Source organism: Procambarus clarkii, chromosome 37 (assembly GCF_040958095.1).
Source record: "Procambarus clarkii isolate CNS0578487 chromosome 37, FALCON_Pclarkii_2.0, whole genome shotgun sequence".
Classification (NCBI taxonomy): domain Eukaryota; kingdom Metazoa; phylum Arthropoda; class Malacostraca; order Decapoda; family Cambaridae; genus Procambarus; species Procambarus clarkii.
Window position 1 is genome coordinate 35,413,760 of NC_091186.1, and position 23,824 is coordinate 35,437,583.

A 23,824-nucleotide genomic window follows, 5' to 3' on the forward strand; every position below is an offset into this window, starting at 1 on the left:
TAACAACATCAGAGTAAGAACCCCGTTGCGTCCCGAGAGGGCCGTAACATAGACCAAAGAACTTCGAAACTTCCCTCTCATTGAATTTGGGGACCATTTTGATGTTTCGTACCGGATCGAAACCGCTGGTGTCCGTTGTTGGCCTCCGACCACCACCTAATCGCAATACTTCTAGTTCATGTTGTCTCTGTCTTTCTTTTTCTTCTCTCTCTCGCTGTTTCTCTTCCCTTTCTCGCTCTTCTCTCTCTCGTTTCTCTTCTCTTTCTCGTTCTTCTCTTTCTCTTTCTTCTCTTTCTCTTTCTTCTCTTTCTCTTTCTCGTTCTTCTCTCTCTTTCTCGTTCTAATTCTAAACGCCTCATCGCCAATTCTTTATCTTGTCTTTCTCTTTCCATTTCTAATTTCTTCCACTCTATTTCTCGATTAATTTCCAAGGCATGCATTTTGACAGTTAGCAAGCTTATATTCAGCTCACCTGCATCACTGTCAATGTCACTACCTTTATCTTCCTTTTCCGTGGAAGCTATTTCCTCCCCTTCCTTTGTACTAGGAGTCTCGCCTTCCTGTTTCTCTTCTGCCTTCAGGTGCCGGTGAACCTTGGACAAGATCTCCACACGGGAATCACTGGCACGGATCTTGATCTCCAGGTAGGCGCTCACTAGTACAAGCTCTGGTTTGCTCAGATATTTTAATCTGGCAAGACAGTCCACTCTGTTCAGAAAAGCCTGAACATCGTCCAGATCATCGATGGTAGCTTTTTCTGCCATTGTCACCGATGGAACACTTAACTAGCACTTGACACACCGCTTACACGTTAACACTTAACGCACCGAGCACAGTTCTACATCAATATTGCACTTTATCGCACCAAACACTGCACTTGCCAATATTGCACGTAATTACTTCGGGCACCGCACTACCCAATATTGCACTGAATCACAGCGAACACTTCGCTCTACAATATTGCACTGAATCACTGAGCACCGCACTACACAATATTGCACTTAATCGCTTAATCACAGCGAGCACCGCACTGCACAATATCGCACTTAGTCACTCTTGAGCACCGCACAGGACGTATAATGTCACAATCGTCACACACAGGGGGAATTATATACAGGGATTACGCCACTTCACCACCCCTGTCAAACATACTTAACAAGGGGACGGATCCCGCTGGGGATGCCAATTACTTTCATAGTATGAGACTAGATTCAAAGAAGCAAAAGGCAACATGAAAAGCACATGGAAAACCATCTCTAATATCCTAGGAACTAAACAACACTCCCACAACCAGATAACACTCTCTAAGGATGGCCTTACACCGTCATCTGATTTAGAAATGGCGAATGAATTTAATAGCTTTTTTTCATCGGTTGGTGCTAACCTTGCCAGTAAAATCCCACAGACTCAGACACATATCAACACATATCTCTCAGGCAGCTATCCAAACTCTCTTCTCCTTTCTCCAGTCAGCCCGACAGATGTTATGTCCATCATACACACACACTAAAAACCAAAGCTCGGAACATCAGTGAAGTACCATCCATTGTATACAAGAGCGCCTCCCACGCCCTTGCGCCACCTATAGCTCTGCTGTTCAACAAATCCCTTGAGTGTCATACCTTCCCTGGTATCCTTAAAAATGCAAGAGTAACGCCAGTTCATAAAGGAGGTAATCCGGCAGACATAAACAATTATAGACCAATATCAAACCTACCCATACTATCAAAAATATTTGAAAAAATTATCTACAAACAGCTCTACTCCTACCTCGTAAAATTCGACATTCTTAGCCCGTCAGCTTGGATTCCGCTCTCAAAAGAGTACCAACGATGCAATTATTAGTCTCCTTGATATAATTTGCTCAGCCCTTGACAAAAATGAGTTTCCGATTGGACTCTTCATTGACCTGAGAAAGGTCTTTGACACTGTTAATCACAATTACCTCTTACGTAAACTCCATCATTATGGAATCCTAGGCCATACACTGGACTATATCCAATCCTATCTTAGTGATAGACACCAATGTGTAGCCATCAATAATATAACCTCTCCCACTCTACCAATAACCGTTGGAGTGCCACAGGGCAGCATTTTGGGACCTCTCCTATTTCTTATATACATCAATGATCTGCCTAATGTCTCTAACATTCTGAAACCTGTTTTGTTTGCTGATGATACTACCCTCATCTACTCTAACCCCAACCTACATACACTAAATAATGTTGTTAATAATGAATTAAAAAAGTCCACTTATGGATGTCAACCAACAAACTAACACTTAACATACAAAAGACCTACTACATCTTATTTGGAAGCAAATCTACAAATGCAAATCAACTTCATATAGACAATGTAAACATTACCAATAAAAATGATGGAAAGTTTCTCGGCCTATTCCTAGACAAGAGACTCAACTTCAGTACCCACATACAACACATAACTAAGAAAGTCTCTAAAACAGTTGGTATACTCTCCAAAAACAGATATTATATACCTAACTCTGCTCTCATCTCTCAATATTATGTACTAATCTATCCCTATCTTAATTATGGTATCTGTGCATGGGGTTCAACCACTGCAAACCACCTCAAGTCCATCATCACCCAGCAAAAATCTGCTATCAGAATAATAACAAATTCTGCTTTCAGACAACACTTAGCCCCCTTGTTTGTTTAACTCCCTAAACTTGCTAAACATAATCCCACTCCACAAATTATCTTGTGTCAACTACATTTACAAAACCCTGTTCTTAAATGCAAATCCTGCTCTGAAACTCTCCCTGGACAGATGTAATAGGACCCATTATCACCACACCAGAAATAAATCTCTCTTTGATATCCCCAGAGTCAAACTTAATCTGTGTAAACACTCTATGCAAATAAAGGGACCCAGTCTATGGAACTCACTCCCTATTGAATTGAAAAGCTGTCCAACTTTTGCATCATTCAAAAACAATACTAAAAAGTACCTAATTTCATCTTCATAGTTTTTTTACCTATTGCTTTAAAATTGCACTGTATCTATTGCTACCCAATCTCCCAATCTTTATGTACCCAATCTGAACATCTTTATCATTGTGATCATTGCTGTCTTCTTATATGTGCTGTCAATCTGCTGTATGGTGTCTATTAATCTTGTTTAAATTACCAATCAAGCTGTCAATGTAATCAGAGCTTTAATATACCAATGTGCTTTAATATGCTTACTAATCTCTCTCATCTCATTTTTTTTCTTGCAATGTATTTGTTATCATTTTATTAATTCTGACTGAATTTACCTACTTAAAATTATCTGTTAGATTAAGGACCTGCCCGAAACGCTGCGCGTACTAGTGGCTTTACAAGAGTGTTAATATTGTACTATGCTATGTATTCTCACAAACCCAATGTACCTTCTTGTATATAAATAATTAAATAAATAAATAAATAAATAAATATATATATATATATATATATATATATATATATATATATATATATATATATATATATATATATATGTCGTACCTAGTAGCCAGAACGCACTTCTCAGCCTACTATGCAAGGCCCGATTTGCCTAATAAGCCAAGTTTTCATGAATTAATGTTTTTTCGACTACCTAACCTACCTAACCTAACCTAACCTAACTTTTTCTGCTACCTAACCTAACCTAACCTATAAAGATAGGTTAGGTTAGGTTAGGTAGGGTTGGTTAGGTTCGGTCATATATCTACGTTAATTTTAACTCCAATAACAAAAAATTGACCTCATACATAATGAAATGGGTAGCTTTATCATTTCATAAGAAAAAAATTAGAGAAAATATATTAATTCAGGAAAACTTGGCTTATTAGGCAAATCGGGCCTTACATAGTAGGCTGAGAAGTGCGTTCTGGCTATTAGGTACGACATATATATATATATATATATATATATATATATATATATATATATATATATATATATATATATATATATATATATACTCACAGTCAGTCAGGTGCTGTTCACAGTCAGTCAGGTGCTGTCACAGTGAGAGGTTGTGTTAGGTGGAGCTCTGGAGTAATATTATTATTGCAATAATGGAAGGATTAGTGAATGATTTGGTGAGTCTGGTTGGAGCTCTGAGAGCAGAGATGGATTCCCTGCGGGAGGAGGTACGACGGCTGGGACTTCGAGAGGAAACGAAGGAGGAGACCAGTGTTGACGAGACCTCATCGTGGAGAGTCGTGGAAGACAGGGGTCTTAAGAAGACCTTGACAAGGCCGCCTACAGACGTCCTAAGGACGGTAAATTCATTTGCCGTGTTGGAGGACGAGTGCTGTGGTGCGCCTGCAGCGAGGAACGGCGGAGCGCAGGCCCCTCAGGCTACTCAGAAAGTTAAGGCGGTACTGAAGCGAATTTTGGTTGTGGGAGATTCCCAGGTGAGGTATTTAGACAGAACGTTTTGTGCCAGAGATAGGGGGAACAGATTAAGGGTTTGCTATCCGGGAGCTGGAATTGGTGATATTGTTGAAAAATTAGGCAAATCGGGCCTTGCATAGTAGGCTGAGAAGTGCGTTCTGGCTACTAGGTACGACATATATATTTATATATATATATATATATATATATATATATATATATATATATATATATATATATATATATATATATATACTCACAGTCAGTCAGGTGCTGTTCACAGTCAGTCAGGTGCTGTCACAGTGAGAGGTTGTGTTAGGTGGAGCTCTGGAGTAATATTATTATTGCAATAATGGAAGGATTAGTGAATGATTTGGTGAGTCTGGTTGGAGCTCTGAGAGCAGAGATGGATTCCCTGCGGGAGGAGGTACGACGGCTGGGACTTCGAGAGGAAACGAAGGAGGAGACCAGTGTTGACGAGACCTCATCGTGGAGAGTCGTGGAAGACAGGGGTCTTAAGAAGACCTTGACAAGGCCGCCTACAGACGTCCTAAGGACGGCAAATTCATTTGCCGTGTTGGAGGACGAGTGCTGTGGTGCGCCTGCAGCGAGGAACGGCGGAGCGCAGGCCCCTCAGGCTACTCAGAAAGTTAAGGCGGTACTGAAGCGAATTTTGGTTGTGGGAGATTCCCAGGTGAGGTATTTAGACAGAACGTTTTGTGCCAGAGATAGGGGGAACAGACTAAGGGTTTGCTATCCGGGAGCTGGAATTGGTGATATTGTTGAAAACATGAATGATATTATGACGGGAAATGGGAACAAACGCATTATTTGTATTAGTGCAGGGGGTAATGATGTTGGGCGAGTTAGGAGTGAGGAACTAATACAGAGATTTAGGACAGCCATTGAATTAGTTAGGAACAAGGGAGGAATCCCGATCATATGTGGCATTCTTCCAAGAAAGGGAGTGGGAAATAAATGGATGTCGAGGGCAATTGGTGTCAATTGCCGGCTGGAAAGATATTGCAAATCAAATGCAATATCTTTCATAGACAACTGGGAACGCTTCTATGGAAGAAATGAAATGTATGCTCGTGATGGGGTGCATCTATCGAGGGCTGGGGTTGTTGCTGTTGCGAACTCGTTGGAACCAGTGGTTAGAGGTGTTTGTTTGGGTTTAAACTGTTAGTAGATAGTGGTATGGGAATTGATTTGGAGGAAGGAGGTAATAAAAGTATGTGTTCGTGGGAGAAAAGAATTGGCAAAATGATCAGAGAAAGAAAAGGGCCTCAAAATAACAATTCACTTAGGATATATTACACTAACAGTAGAAGTCTAAGAAATAAAATTAACGAATTAAATGCTCTTGTCTGCACAGAAAAAATAGATATTATTGCACTTACCGAAACGTAGATGAACGTAGAAAATAGAGAACTATTAGCTGAATATCAGATAAATGGAATTAAACTATTTCACACAGATAGATATATTAGACGAGGAGGGGGAGTAGCCATATATGTTAGGGACAATTTGAAATGTAGTCTCAAAGAGGGAATCAAAACTGAGCCACACACAGAAACTATTTGGATAGAATTAAACGAAAAAGCAAATAATATTATAATAGGAGTTATATATAGGCCATCAAATTTAGACAGAATGGAAGCAAAGCATCTATGGGATGAAATATCTAGAGCATCTAGATCTAACAGTATTTATGTCATGGGTGACTTTAATTTTAGTGGAATAAACTGGGTGAACAAAACAGGGAATAGTGAAGCAGAAGATTTTCTAGAATTAATTGACGATTCCTTTCTTACGCAACACATAAAGGAACCAACGCGGGAAAATAATATTTTAGATTTAGTGTTAACTAACAGGGAATCACAAATTAATGACATCGAAATAGGGAGTGAGCTAGGGAACAGTGATCACAAAGTAATCAGATTTAGCATAGAATGGAATAGACCTGTAGGAGAAAATTCTGTTAAAGTGCCAGATTTTCGAAAAGCTGATTTTAATAGCCTAAGAAATTTTTTGGGTCAAATAGATTGGAAAGTCTTGGGTATGGGGTGTGGGTCGGTCTTAGAGCGAGACATGAACCCAGCGATAGGTAACGTAAAAGAGGATTTCAATGTGGATTTAATATATAACTTATTTAAGAATATTCTAAACAAAGCACAGGAACGTAGTATACCATACAAATTGAATAGATCGAATACTAATGACCCAAAGTGGATAACAAATAATTTAAAGAACCTTATAGGTAAAAAGAGAGCTTGGTACAAAAGGATTAAGAATGGGGAAGTCAGGTTAGAACAGGAATTCATACAACTGGTTAGAAATGTTAAAAAAGAGATTAGGAAAGCAAAAAGAAACTATGAAGTTCGCATAGCAGAGCAAGCAAAGTCAAATCCTAAAGGGTTTTTTCAGTTATATCGAACTAAGACTAGGGAAAGGATAGGTCCATTAAAATCTGAGACAGGTCAAATAACGGATAATGACAAGGAGATGAGTAGTATTTTTAACAAATATTTTATATCTGTATTTACTAAAGAAGAACTTAACAATATGCCTTCAGCCGAACAAGTCTATGTGCGTGGGGATGAGGACAGGTTGACTAGTTTAGCAGTTACCAGGGAGTATGTAATTAAACAATTAGAAAAACTAAAACCAAACAAATCCCCAGGGCCGGATGAAGTGTTTGCCAGGGTGCTTAAAGAATGCAAAGAGGAGCTTTCCGAGCCACTGTCTACCATATTTAACAAATCAATAGAGTCAGGCAGAGTGCCAGAGTCATGGAAGGTAGCTAATGTGGTACCAATTTTTAAGAAAGGAGATAGATCACTTGCGTCAAACTATCGGCCAATTAGCCTAACGTCTATTGTGGGAAAGTTACTTGAATCAATAATTGCAAATACAATTCGTCTCCATCTTGAAAAACATAAATTAATAAATGAGTCGCAACATGGTTTTACAAATGGCCGTTCATGTTTAACAAATTTGCTAACTTTGTATTCCAGCATAGTTGAGGCAGTTGATAGTGGTAAGGATTGTGATATTGTGTACCTTGACTTTAGCAAAGCTTTTGATACAGTGCCACATGAAAGACTAATTAAAAAAATAGAAGCTCATGGTATTGGGGGTGCTATATTAACTTGGATTAGGGCATGGCTATTCCAAAGGAAACAGAGAGTTAGTATAAATGGGGTTAAGTCAGAGTGGGATAATGTTGTTAGTGGAGTACCTCAGGGCTCTGTCCTGGGACCTCTGTTGTTTATAATATACATAAATGATTTAGATTCAGGTTTGAGTAGCAACATTTGCAAATTTGCCGATGATACGAAAATCGGTAGGGAAATTAATTCGGAGGAGGACTCACTATCACTTCAAGTTGATCTAGATAGGGTTTTGAAATGGTCAAATGATTGGCAAATGCAGTTTAATGCTGATAAATGTAAAGTTCTGAGGCTAGGTAATGATGATAGAGTTACAAGATACGAGCTAGTTGGTGTTGAGATTGCGAAATCGGATTGCAAAAGGGATCCGGGAGTTATGATTAGTAAGAATTTAAAACGAAAGGATCAATGCATGAATGTTCGTAATAAGGCGAATAGGACACTGGGATTTATTAATCGAAGCGTTAGTAACAAGACACCTGGTGTGGTTCTTAAGCTATATCTTGCTCTGTTTAGGCCCCATTTAGATTATGCAGTTCAGTTTTGGTCGCCGTATTATAGAATGGATATAAATTCACTTGAACGTGTCCAACGTAGGATGACTAAGTTAATTCCCCAAATTAGAAATCTTTCATATGAAGAAAGATTAACAAAGCTTAAGTTGCATTCACTGGAAAGGCGAAGAGTTAGGGGTGATATGATAGAGGTTTACAAGTGGATGAATGGACATAACAGGGGGGATATTAATAGGGTATTAAAAATATCAGCACGAGACAGAACACGAAACAATAGGTATAAATTGGATAAGTTTAGATTTAGGAAAGACTTGGGTAAATACTGATTTAGTAACAGGGTTGTTGATTTGTTGAACCAATTGCCGCGTGGCGTGGTGGAGGTGGTGTCCCTCGATTGTTTCAAGCGCCGGTTGGACAAGTATATGAGTGGGATTGGGTGGTTATAGAATAGGAGCTGCCTCGTATGGGCCAATAGGCCTTCTGCAGTTACCTTTGTTCTTATGTTCTTATATATATATATATATATATATATATATATATATATATATATATATATATATATATATATATATATATATATATATATATATATATATATATATATATATATATATATGTCGTACCTAGTAGCCAGAACTCACTTTTCAGCCTACAATGCAAGGCCCGATTTGCCAAATAAGCCAAGTTTTCATGAATTAATATATTTTCTATAATTTTTTTCTTATGAAATGATAAAGCAACCCATTTCATTATGTAAGAGGTCAATTTTTTTTTATTGGAGTTAAAATTAACGTAGAAATATGACCGAACCTAACCAACCCTACCTAACCTAACCTAACCTATCTTTATAGGTTAGGTTCGGTTAGGTAGCCGAAAAAGTTAGGTTAGGTTAGGTTAGGTAGTCGAAAAGCAATTAATTCATGAAAACTTGGCTTATTAGGCAAATCGGGCCTTGCATATTAGGCTCAGAAGTGAGTTCTGGCTACTAGGTACGACATATATATATATATATATATATATATATATATATATATATATATATATATATATATATATATATATATATATATATAGCTCTCTCTATATATATATATATAACTAAAAACTCACTCCCCAGAAGTGACTCGAACCCATACTGCCAGGAGCAATGCGACTGGTTTGTACAGGACACCTTGACCATTTGACCATCACGACCAGACTGAAGCTGATGGTAGCCGAGGCTATTTGCCCATCAGCCCGCTGGCACTCTGATGGTAATCTTGGGCATAGTATTTTATCCAGTCACCTCATTCTTTGGGGCACAGGTGTGGAACACAAATGCAAACAAGCCTGAGTGGTCCCCAGGACTATATGCAACTGAAAACTCACACCCCAGAAGTGACTCGAACCCATACTGCCAGGAGCAATGCAACTGGTTTGTACAGGACACCTTAACCACTTGACCATCACGACCGGACAGAAGCTGATGGTAGCCGAGGCTATTTGCCCATCAGGCCACCGGCACTCTGATGGTAATCATGGGCATAGTATTTTATCCAGTCACCTCATTCTTTGGGGCACAGGTGTGGAACACAAATGCAAACAAGCCTGAATGGTCCCCAGAACTATATGCAACTGAAAACTCACACCCCAGAAGTGTCTCGAACCCATACTGCTAGGAGCAATACAACTGGTGTGTACAGGACACCTTATCCAGTCGACCATCATGACTGGACAAAAAGCTGATGGTTAACTTGAGATGATTTCGAGGCTTTAGTGTCCCCGCGGCCCGGTACTCAACCAGGCCTCCACACCCAGGAAGCAGCCCGTGACAGCTGACTAACACCCAGGTACCTATTTTACTGCTAGGTAACAGGGGCATAGGGTGAAAGAAACTCTGCCCCATTGTTTCTCGCCGGCACCCGGGATCGAACCCGGGACTACAGGATCACAAGTCCAGCATGCTGTCCGCTCGGTCGACCGGCTCCTCCGGTCGAACCCATACCACAGGCACTATGATGGTAATCTTGGGCATAGTAAATAAATAAATAATAAATAAATAAATATAAATAAATGTTTATTTAGGTAAGGTACATACATACAAGAAATTTTTACAAAGATTGGTGGACTTATAGATAGAGCTAGTACATACAATGCCTAAAGCCACTATTATGCAAAGCGTTTCGGGCATGAGATGTGATTTGATAAAATACTATGCCTAAGATTACCATCAGAGTGCCGGCTGTCTGATGGGCAAATAGCCTCGTCTACCATCAGCTTTTTGTTTGGTCGTGATGGTCGAGTGGATAAGGTGTCCGTTACACGCCAGTTGCATTGTTCCAGGCAGTATGGGTTCGAGTCACTTCTAGGGTGTGAGTTTTCAGTTGTATATAGTCCTGGGGACCATTCAGGCTTTTTCACATTTGTGTTCTTCATGTGTGCCCCAAAGAATGAGGTAATTTGATAAAATACTATGCCCAAGATTACCATCAGAGTGCCGGCGGGCTGATGGGTAAATAGCCTCGGCTACCATCAGCTTTTGTCCGGTCGTGATGGTTGAGTGATAAGGTGTCCTGTACACACCAGTTGCATTGCTCCTGGCAGTATGGTTTCGAATCACATCTGGGGTGTAAGTTTTCAGTTGCATATAGTCCTGGGGACCATTCAGGCATGTTCCCATATATATATATATATATATATATATATATATATATATATATATATATATATATATATATATATATATATATATATATATATATATATATATATATATATGCAACAATGATCACAAAAACACTGATCCAAGTATGCAGAATAACCACATATGAAAAATAGAAAATGCTTAACGCGTTTTCGGCTAATTCGCCTTCATCAGAGCAAAGTAGAATCAAAATCATTCTACTTTGCTCTGATGAAGGCGAATTAGCCGAAAACGCGTTAAGCATTTTCTATTTTTCATATGTGGTTATTCTGCATATATATATATATATATATATATATATATATATATATATATATATATATATATATATATATATATATATATATATATATATATATATTAGTATATTTTGGTAGCAGTCTTTCCAGTAGACATATATTATTAAATATGACCGAAAAAGTAAGATTAATAATTCTAACACGAATTTTCTCAATCTTTCGTACATTACGCTTCACTGTTGGAGGTAAATCAAAAATCACTTCTCCAAAATTCATTTTTATTTCTAGTCTGACGCGACACGGGCGCGTTTCGTAAAACTTATTACATTTTCAAAGACTTCACAAATACACAACTGATTAGAACTTACGTATCTCTGATTTTATATCTACATTTGAGTGAGGTGGGAGGGGTGATGTGCCATTAACACAAGACAGAACAAGAGGGGATATTAATAGGGTATTAAAAGTATCAACACAAGACAGAACAGAAACAATGGGTATTGAATAGAAGTGTTTGTAGAAAGCCTATTGGTCCATATTTCTTGATGCTTCTGTATTGGAGCGGAGTCTTGAGGTGGGTAGTATATAGTTGTGCAATAATTGGCTGTTGATTGCTGGTGTTGACTTCTTGATGTGTAGTGCCTCGCAAACGTCAAGCCGCCTGCTATCGCTGTATCTATCGATGATTTCTGTGTTGTTTACTAGGATTTCTCTGGCGATGGTTTGGTTATGGGAAGAGATTATATGTTCCTTAATGGAGCCCTGTTGCTTATGCATCGTTAAACGCCTAGAAAGAGATGTTGTTGTCTTGCCTATATACTGGGTTTTTTGGAGCTTACAGTCCCTAAGTGGGCATTTGAAGGCATAGACGACGTTAGTCTCTTTTAAAGCGTTCTGTTTTGTGTCTGGAGAGTTTCTCATGAGTAGGCTGGCCGTTTTTCTGGTTTTATAGTAAATCGTCAGTTGTATCCTCTGATTTTTGTCTGTAGGGATAACGTTTCTATTAACAATATCTTTCAGGACCCTTTCCTCCGTTTTATGAGCTGTGGAAAAGAAGTTCCTGTAAAATAGTCTAATAGGGGGTATAGGTGTTGTGTTAGTTGTCTCTTCAGAGGTTGCATGGCTTTTCACTTTCCTTCTTATGATGTCTTCGATGAAACCATTGGAGAAGCCGTTATTGACTAGGACCTGCCTTACCCTACAGAGTTCTTCGTCGACTTGCTTCCATTCTGAGCTGTGGCTGAGAGCACGGTCGACGTATGCATTAACAACACTCCTCTTATACCTGTCAGGGCAGTCGCTGTTGGCATTTAGGCACATTCCTATGTTTGTTTCCTTAGTTTCCTTCCTATATATATATATATATATATATATATATATATATATATATATATATATATATATATATATATATATATATATATATAGTGTGAGGGAATGAAGATTTCCTCAGCTAGTTTTCCTAGTTTTCTAGATTAGGCTAGTCGCTCTAGGGACTCTAGACAAGAAGTTTTCAAACTAACGTACACTTGTGTGGTGTTGGAGGAAAGCTCAGGCTATGGACTATCATGTAAGACTAGCTAGAAGTCTGTGATTACTCTGTAGAGGGAGTTACAGAATTTTTCCCGTTTTTTTGAAATAGGATGAGAGTTGAGAGTGAAGAGGTGTCAGAAGGTACTTGACTCAACGGTTTTTTAGAGGTGGGGGGACAGAGGGGTGAACGTCGCCCCCCCACCCCCAGCATGTGAGACATTGCGCCACTGCCTTTAGGCCTGCCCCTCCTTGTGACATCATAGAACGCCACAGGGTGAGGGGCGCCTGTGATTGGTAGCGGCATCCTCGCCCCTAGCTGAGTTTTGGCGCAGAACAGATGTTATTGGTAGTGGCACCTTGAGTTGTGCCGGCTTAGTGCTGATTGGTCAAGACAAGGTAGGGGGGGAGAGATGGGCATTTGAGTTTACCTAGCCCGCCAAATAGTCAGTTTGAGCTGGGCGGCAAGCTGAGGAAGAAGTGATTGGGTGGGGGTGCCAGCCTGCCACCTCCACCCCTCGATAATCGCTGTGTCATCCTTATTACTCATTGTGCAGGGCACTCCTGCCATTCTGGGTTGTGTCAAGGCCCAATTTGTGTGAAATTGGGGCCAATGAGTACAGAAGGAACAGTAACAAACTAAGAGACAGTTTACAGTGTTCACCCATGAGGCAGCTAGCCTCGGCTAGCTGTTCCTTCTGTACGAAATCATCTGGTACAAATAACAGAAAGATACGTGTGAAATTAGATAGCTGCTCCCGCAAGTTAGACCTTATCACTGCTGCAGTCGCTAGGAAATCCAATGTTTATGTGAACGAATGTCTAACCAGATTCAGACAAAATATCTTATTAAAACTTCATGGAATCTGCAAAAGATCCACTGCAATTAAACATTGTTTTGTGCGAGATGGTAAAATAATAGCTAGGAAGACTGACTCTGGAAAAACTTATGTCATAACCACTGAGGCACACCTCACTTCTTTCCTGGATGACTGTGGGATAACAGCTGAATAACCAGAACATAATTTGTAGTCTCACATACAACCAAAGTGTACTTAAGCTCTGCCTTTCCTTTCCAAAGGTTTTTATTTTTATTTTTATTTTTTTTGTTTGTCATCTTTGCCTGTTTTTTTACTCTTAATTATTTGGTCTTAGTTAATCCCCTTGTCACTAAACCTAGGGCTTTTTATTACCCTGTTACTTAAAGTAACTTGGTATTTGTTTCTTGTAATCATTTATTGGAATTAATTAACTGTATAATTGTTTATATAAGCATCCACCTCAGTATCATAGTAAAATCTTCCACATGAATATACTCTCACCCTGTTTATTTTTACACTTAGATTTATATTAGAGTAAATTTCAAGATTTAATTAGATTTACATGCCATTTTTTTTTCTTTTTTTTTCTCTCGGAATTATCTATTTGAGCTCACTTTGTTTTCTTAGGTTCATACCAATTATAGGATTTTAATTAACCATTACTAAGCTAATTATCTTCAAGATCATTTTACTTTATGATTATTATTTTTCTTATTATTTTTTATTTTACATTTATATTGTCAGTCTCTACTGATTTTTTGTTTTTTATTTTATGTAACTTCTGTGTCCTCCCTGGCTATCTAGTTGGATCTTTATTTTACTTCTAAATTGTTACTATTTTATTGTATTTGCTTTTATTCTTGTGTTTTGCTTTATCGTGTATCTTGTATCGTGATCCCTCTGCATCTCTATGCACACTGATATTGATCCTGATCAAAATCTTCTGTCTCATATCTACACCAACCAGCACATTGATCATCATTATTGCAAGTATTTCACAGCACACCAAGCAAAAAACAAACTCCAAAATAGCACCTGTCTATCAGTTTATAACCAAAATGTTAGATCACTTGGTAAACATTTTGACGATTTAAATGCACTACTCACAGCAATAGGTACTAACTTATCGTTCATTATTTTAACAGAAACTTGGCTAAAAAAAGACTATACCCAACTCTACAACTTAGCTGGTTATAAAGCCATTCATAATTGTAGGCCTAATAAAAAAGGTGGTGGCACAGCTATATATTACCGAGATACATTTATCTGCAACAGTGTTATTAGTGACAGAGATGACTACTGTGAATATACTTTTGCTCAGTTTACAATTAAATCCCTTAAATCCTCTTTGACTATTGGATCCATCTATAGATTTCTCAATACTAACATAGCTTCTTTCTCAGACAACCTAAGGAATCTTATTATAAACAACAATCTCAACAAAAACCACATCATTCTGGGAGGAGACTTTAATATTGACCTGGGTCAACAAAATTGCTCTCAAGTTGACTATTTCCTTAACAGCATGAACTCCTGTATGCTAATCCCCACAATCACCAAACCTACCCGAGTCACTCAAACATCAGCCACTCCCTTGGACCACATATGGACAAACATAACAGCTCCCCTTGTATCTGGTATAATCTACGACAGAACAACTGACCACTATCCTACCTTTCTCATAGCGAACATGGACATAACACCACCAAAAAGCAAGAAACTTTCATTTAGGCTACACAGTGAATCAGCTTTAGGCAATCTTACAGATGCACTTCACAATATTAACTGGGATTCTGAATTCAATAATACCCAGGATATAAATTCATTAGCTAACCTCTTCCTCTCTAAAACTCTAAGCCTCTACAACCTTCATTGTCCCCTTCTTACCAAGCAAGTAACTGACAAAAGATTAAACAATCCATGGCTCATAAGTGGCATTCTCAACTCAATCAACAAGAAACATGAATATGAAAAGAAACTTAGGATTGGCCTAGTTTCAAAGGAAGTAGCTAAAAGGTACTCATCAATCCTTACCAGTATCATAAGAAAGGCAAAACTTGCATATTATGTGAATAGATTCAATGAAGCAAAGGGCAACATGAAAAGCACTTGGAAAACAATCTCTAGTATCCTAGGAACTAAACAACACTCACATAACCAAATAAAACTCTACAAGAAAGGGAATATACCGTCAACTGATTTGGAAATGGCAAATGAATTTAATAGTTTCTTTTCATCGGTTGGTGCTAATCTTGCCAGTAAAATCCCACAGACTCAGACACATATTAACACATATCTCTCAGGCAGCTATCCAAACTATCTTCTCCTTTCACCAATCAGCCCGGCAGATGTTGTGTCCATCATACACTCTCTAAAAACCAAGGCAGGGAACTCCAGTGAAATTCCGTCCATTGTGTACAAGAGAGCCTCCCATGGCCTTGCCCCACCCAAACAAATCTATAGAGTGTCACACCTTCCCTCATATCCTCAAAAAAGCAAGAGTAACGCCAGTCCATAAAGGAGGCAATCCGGCGGACATAAACAATTATAGACCAATATCAAATCTACCCATTCTATCAAAAATATTTGAAAAAATTATTTACAAACAGCTCTATTCCTACCTCGTAAAATTCGACATACTCAGCCCCTGCCAGTTTGGCTTCCGGTCCCAAAAGAGCACCAACGATGCAATCATTAGTCTCCTTGACGTAATCTACTCAACCCTTGACAAAAATGAGTTTCCGATTGGACTCTTCATTGACCTAAGTAAAGCCTTTGATACTGTTAATCACAACTACCTCTTACTTAAACTCCAGCATTATGGAATCCGAGGCCTTGCCCTTGACTACATCCGATCCTATCCTAGTGACAGACACCAATATGTAACCATCAATGATACAACGTCTTCCACTCTACCAATTACCGTTGGAGTGCCACAGGGCAGTATCTAAGGACCTCTTCTATTTCTTATATATATAAACGATCTGCCTAATGTCTCTAATATTCTCAAACCTATATTGTTTGCTGACGATACTACTTTTATCTATTCAGACCTCAACCCACATACACTAAATAATGTTGTGAATAATGAATTAAAAAAGTCCACTTATGGATGTCAACGAACAAACTAACATTAAACATCGAAAAGACTTACTACATCTTATTTGGAAGCAAATCATCAAATGCAATTCAGCTACAGATAGACAACATTAACATCAGTAATAAAAATGATGGCAAGTTTCTTGGCCTATTCCTAGACAAGAGACTCAACTTCAGCACCCACATTCTACACATAACTAAGAAAGTCTCTAAGACAGTTGGTATACTCTCCAAAATCAGATATTATGTTCCTAACTCTGCTCTCCTCTCACTATATTATGCACTAATCTACCCCTGTCTTAATTATGGTATCTGTGCATGGGGGTCTACCACTGCAAACCACCTTAAGCCCATTATCACGCAGCAAAAATCTGCTATCAGAATAATAACTAACTCTGCTTTCAGACAACACTCAGCTCCCTTGTTTAAATCCCTAAACTTGCTAAATATTAACTCCCTCCACACATTCTCTTGTGTCAACTACATTTACAAAACCCTGTTCTTAAATGCAAACCATGCTCTGAAACTCTCCCTGGACTGATGTAATAGGACCCATTATCACCACACCAGAAATAATTATCTCTTTGATATCCCCAGAGTCAAACTTTATCTGTGTAAACATTCTATGCAAATTAAGGGACCTAGTCTATGGAACTCACTCCCTAGTGAATTGAAAAACTGTAAAACTTTTGCCTTATTTAAAAGCAAAACCAAAAAGTACCTAATTTCATCTTCTTAGTTTCCTACACTGAGCTTTAAATTTGCTCTGTACCTAGTGTTACCCAATCTCCTAATTTTTATGTAGTATCAAACAACCTTATCATTGTGTTCATTGCTGTCTTCTTTTATGTGATAGCCATATGCTGTATTGTGACTACCAATTTTTGTCAACTACCATTCAAGCTGTCATTGCAATCAATCTTATATTGTTTCTGCTGTATTGTGCCTACCAATTTTTGTCAACTGCCATTCAAGCTGTCATTGCAATCAATCTTAGCTACCTATGTGCTTTAATATATTGTACCTACAATTTTCTCTCATCTTCTTTTTTTCATTCCATGTAACTGTTATCATTTTTTTTTGTCTATAAATTTTGCAAGTATTTACCTACTTAAAATTTTCTTAGATTAAGGACCTGTCCAAAACGCTACGCGTACTAGTGGCTTTACAAGACTGTAATTACCATATTATGTATCCTCACATTCCCAATGTACCTTCTTGTATATGCATAAATAAATAAATAAATAAATAAATAAATAAATAAATAAATAAATAAATAAATAAGCTGGCAGGCCTCACGGTGTATCAGATTGATCCCTCACATCAGGTCCGAGTATCCTGTCTAGTGTTAATGGACAATTGGTGGAATATGGGCAGTGTTATTGTGGTGATATTACAGGCCCCTGTTGGACTTTGAATTCCACCTTGTTGGGTCCGCCATGTGGTGACGCCGCCGGCCATTGTCACCCCAGTGTACAAGCGAGGAATGCTCTGGTATGATGGGGTTGTAGGTGATCCCCCATCCACGTGTGTATGCCGATGGGTGCCAGCCAGCCAGCCAGCCTGAGGCAAGCCCCATGTGTGCGCCACGCAGCTAAGTGGCAAGACAGTGGGGCCACGTGATGGCCACACCTTGGCCACCCGCGCGCCGGCCGCCCCGAGCCACACCACCCCCGCGTGCCAGCTCAGCCCGGGTGGGGCGCTGTGACGTCCCGCGCTACCCGTGGCCACCCCCTTAGGGCCCGCAATAGCCACCTTCCTTGGACATTTTAGGGCCACACCTAGTCGACGCACATGGAGCGAGCTAGGTATTCTGCAGCCAGTGAAGTAGTGACCAGGGAAATGAAATGATTATTGAGGATTTAAGGAGCCGTGAGTGCAATAAAAGTTGTTACAGTGAGGAAGCAGCTGAGAGACAGCTGTCTGTACTGACGTCCAGATGACTGGTTGGGATGTACCTAGAGATGGATGTTGTACATGGTACCACACTGTAGATATATATAGTTATATATTGTGTGTAGACTGACTCGAGTATGTAACCGGTCAGTGTAGAGATATACCATATCAGTGATCCAGTCTGTCGATTCTATATAATCGTTCAGACTTGATTAAGGCCATAGTGCTGCATGTTAATTATATCATTGCAGAGGTAGGCAGGCCAGTGTTGCAGGGATGTCAGTGGATACCCTGAGGTCTGTGTAGTTATGGATACATTTATCAGGTGATATAATTTTCATTGATTATGTGAATGCCATTTCCATGTGTTTCATTTGCATGTTTTTGTATGTACTGTGTTGTGTGGTGAGTCAGTAGATGAGATTGCTGACTGATTGCCTAATGATGTCATTAGTATGTGGGGTATGCTGACGGCATCATTATGTTGTAGGTTTGGGCAGTGTTGTTGTTGGTATACAATATTACTGCCCCTAGGAACTGTGTTGAGGCTTTAAGGGGCCTCTTTGATAATTTAGGGGAATCCAAGTACTTAATGAGAGCAGGCAATTAATTTGTTAATTGTCTAATTAAGAGAATTAGCGCCAGCTGTCCACGTAGTGACGGTGCTTTATATTAACGTAAATTTCCTTGCTAAAGTAGTTGTGATTGCTCACAGTAGTTCCTTGCAACTGTTGCAAGATTAGAGGGGGCAGTAATGTAGGTATACTTTTGTTGTTGCCTAACTGTGTGTCATTACTGTATGGGTACAGTAATTAACGAGTTGCAGAAGCCGCAACCGTATGTGGGCAGTGCATTTATGTTGTCATGCATGCCATTGTAAGTGTGACCTATGTAACACTGGGGTTACTTTGTTCTTTAAGTTGTGTTGAGGACTTAAGGATTCAGTGAGTTGAGTTAATTAAAGGGAATTAACTGGATAAGGGGTGCACATTGTTTAGTGAGTGAGAGCTGTTATAGGAGAACAATGTTGAGCTTGTGTGAGATACGTTTCGGGTGCAATTAATTGTCTGTGTGACAACTAATTGATCACTCTAGCTAATTATGTAAGTAGCATTCTCATCATGAATTCACATAGTGGGAGAGGATCTGTCAGTGTTTGTGTTAACGTAATTTGCTCGAGATTAATTACCTTTCTGGGGTATAGCAATTAGTGGCTCATGATAATTAGTGGAGTAATTGACGTCTGGAGTCTTTAGGATTCAGATGACTCGGTAAAGCAAGGTCATGGAGCTAGCATAAATCGTTATATTAATCATATCCTGTCTGATGACAGTGGATTAAGATGCACTTATGTTAATTAGGGGAGTAATTAACTCCTCTCCTGTAAATTCACAGTGATTGATGAGACCTGCTTAGGCAGTGCGGAGTGAAACATATTTATGTATGATTAATTATCGGTCCTGGTGATAGTTAATTAATTGCTCAGGGTTAATTAGGGTAATTAACACTCATTAAAGTCAATTTTGACATAGACTGTTGAGAAGCTACCAAGTTAGGGTAGGCTTAGTTAACGTAACTCAATTGGGATGTAATTAGTGGTCCGTTCGACCTTAATTAAGAATTATTATATATACATATATATATATATATATATATATATATATATATATATATATATATATATATATATATATATATATATATATATACATATATATATATATATATATATATATATATATATAGTTTTCAGTTGCATATTTGTTCTGGGGACCATTCAGGCTTGTTCGCATATATATATATATATAGAGTATATTCTACGTCAAGGGACATAAGGAGTCAGCAGGCCGTTGAGTCGCTTCGCCAGTCTGTACGTGGGTGTGGGTATCTGGCTAATGATTGGCCGAAGTGGGTTTCCAGGCTTGGGGAATATAAACCTGGATATGCATATGGAAATGTCAAGACACACAAGCCTGGAAACCCACTTCGGCCAATCAATAGCCAGATACCCACACCCACGTACAGACTGGCGAAGCGACTCAACGGCCTGCTGACTCCTTATGTCCCTTGCGCCTTCAACCTGAAGTCTCCAAAGGAATTTGTTGACTTACTGTGGGGCACACGGGCCACAGGGATAAAAGCTTCGTTGGACGTAGAATCACTGTTCACCAACGTACCTGTGGACGAGACAATCGGGATGATAGCCGACAGAGTGTATCTTGATCCAGCCTGTACTCCTCTTGACATACCAGAAAATATCCTAAGGAAACTACTCCAAGCTTGTACTAAAGAGGCACCCTTCTTGAGCCCGGATGGGCACATGTATAAGCAAGTAGATGGGGTCGCCATGGGTACCCCCTAGGTGTCCTGTTTGCAAACTTCTACATGGGTACCATCGAGCAAAAAGTCTTAGTCGACATGAACTTGAAACCGGCCATATACTGCAGGTATGTTGACGACATTTTTACACAGGTACCTGATGTCAGACATCTGCAGGAGCTGAAGGAGGCGTTTGAGCAGAGTTCCGTGCTGCGTTTCACGTACGAGATGGAAAAGGATGGGAAGCTGCCCTTTCTAGATGTAACAGTCATGGAAAAGAGCGGAGGTTTCCACACTGCAGTCTACACTAAGGAAACGAACATAGGAATGTGCCTAAATGCCAACAGCGACTGCCCAGACAGGTACAAGAGGAGTGTTGTTAACGCATATGTCGACCGTGCTCTCAGCCACAGCTCAGAATGGAAGCAAGTCGACGAAGAACTCTGTAGGGTAAGGCAGGTCCTAGTCAACAACGGCTTCTCCAATGGTTTCATCGAAGACATCATAAGAAGGAAAGTGAAACGCCATGCAACCTCTGAAGAGACAACTAACACAACACCTATACCCCCTATTAGACTATTTTACAGGAACTTCTTTTCCACAGCTCATAAAACAGAGGAAAGGGTCCTGAAAGATATTGTTAATAGAAACGTTATCCCTACAAACAAAAATCAGAGGATACAACTGACGATTTACTATAAAACCAGAAAAACGGCCAGCCTACTCATGAGAAACTCTCCAGACACAGAGCAGAACGCTTTAAAAGAGACCAACGTCGTCTATGCCTTCAAATGCCCTCTTGGGGACTGTAAGCTCCAAAAAACCCAGTATATAGGCAAGACAACATCTCTTTCTAGGCGTTTAACGATGCATAAGCAACAGGGCTCCATTAAGGAACATATAATCTCTTCCCACAACCAAACCATCGCCAGAGAAATCCTAGTAAACAACACAGAAATCATCGATAGATACAGCGATAGCAGACGGCTTGACATTTGCGAGGCACTACACATTAAAAAGTCAACACCAGCAATCAACAGCCAATTAGTGCACAACTATATTCTACCCATCTCAAGACTCCGCTCCAATATAGAAGCATCAAGAAATATGGACCAATAGGCTTTCTACAATCACTTCCATTCAATACCCATTGTTTCGTGTTCTGTCTTGTGTTGATGAAAATAATACCCTATTAATACCACCTCACCCCATCCACCTCACTCAAATGTAGATATAAACAAATCGGAGATGTGTAAGTTCTATTCAGTTGTGTATGTGTAAACTAAAGTCTTTGAAAATGTAATAAATTTTATGAAACGCGCTCAAGTGTCGCGTCAGACTAGAAATAAAAATGAATTTTGGAGAATTGATTTTTGAATTACCACCAACAGTGAAAAGAAATTTACGAAAGATCGAGAAAATTCGTGTTAGAATTATTAATCTTACTTTTTCGGTCATATTTAATAATATATATATATATATATATATATATATATATATATATATATATATATATATATATATATATATATATATATATATATATATATATATATATATATATATATATATATATATATATATATATATATATATATTGGTGTATACTGGCAGCAGGTTTTCTTTCAAACATGTTTCATTGAATATGACCGCATATTCTGTATTTATTATTTTCTGGTTTAGGGCTTCTATCCCTCTAACTATTTTCTTAGCATCAGGGCTTAATTGAAAATTAAGCCCTGATGCTAAGAAAATAGTTAGAGGGATAGAAGCCCTAAACCAGAAAATAATAAATACAGAATATGCGGTCATATTCAATGAAATATATATATATATATATATATATATATATATATATATATATATATATATATATATATATATATATATATATATGTCGTACCTAATAGCCAGAACGCACTTCTCAGCCTACTATTCAAGGCCCGATTTGCCTAATAAGCCAAGTTTTCATGAATTAATGTTTTTTCGTCTACCTAACCTACCTAACCTAACCTAACCTAGCTTTTTTTGGCTACCTAACCTAACCTTACCTATAAATATAGGTTAGGTTAGGTTAGGTAGGGTTGGTTAGGTTCGGTCATATATCTACGTTAATTTTAACTCCAATAAAAAAAAATTGACCTCATACATAGAGAAAAGGGTTGCTTTATCATTTCATAAGAAAAAAAATATAGTAAATATATTAATTCAGGAAAACTTGGCTTATTAGGCAAATCGAGCCTTGAATAGTAGGCTGAGAAGTGAGTTCTGGCTACTAGGTACGACATATATATATATATATATATATATATACATATGTCGTACCTAGTAGCCAGAACACACTTCCCAGCCTACTATGCAAGGCCAGATTTGCCTAATAAGCCAAGTTTTCTTAAATTAATATATTTTCTATATTTTTTTTCTTATGAAATGATAAAGCTACCCATTTCATTATGTATGAGGTCAATTTTTTTTTATTGGAGTTAAAATTAATGTAGATATATGACCGAACCTATCCAACCCTACCTAACCTAACCTAACCTATCTTTATAGGTTAGGTTAGGTTAGGTAGCTGAAAAAGTTAGGTTAGGTTAGGTTAGGTAGGTTAGGTAGTCGAAAAACAATTAATTCATGAAAACTTGGCTTATTAGGCAAATCGGGCCTTGCATAGTAGGATGACAAGTGCGTTCTGGCTACTAGGTACGACATATATATATACCCGCCAAACACACACCGAAACTACGACGTTGGTACAACGTTCGAACAAGTTTTAACACCTCTTAACCAGTTATAACAACCAATATAACTAGTTGTAACAACGTTCTAATACGTCATAAACACGTTAAGCCAAGATTTAACAACTTTATTACAAGTTGTAACAAGCGGAAAATAAAGACAGTTTTGGTTTGTGTTTCCTGGGTATATATATATGTATGTATATATATATATGTCGTACCTAGTAGCCAGAACGCACTTCTCAGCCTACAATTCAGGGCCCGATTTGCCTAATAAGCCAAGTTTTCCTGAATTAATATATTTTCTCAATTTTTTTTCTTATGAAATGATAAAGCTACCCATTTCATTATGTATGAGGTCAATTTTTTTTATTGGAGTTAAAATTAACGTAGATATATGACCGAACCTAACTAACCCTACTTAAC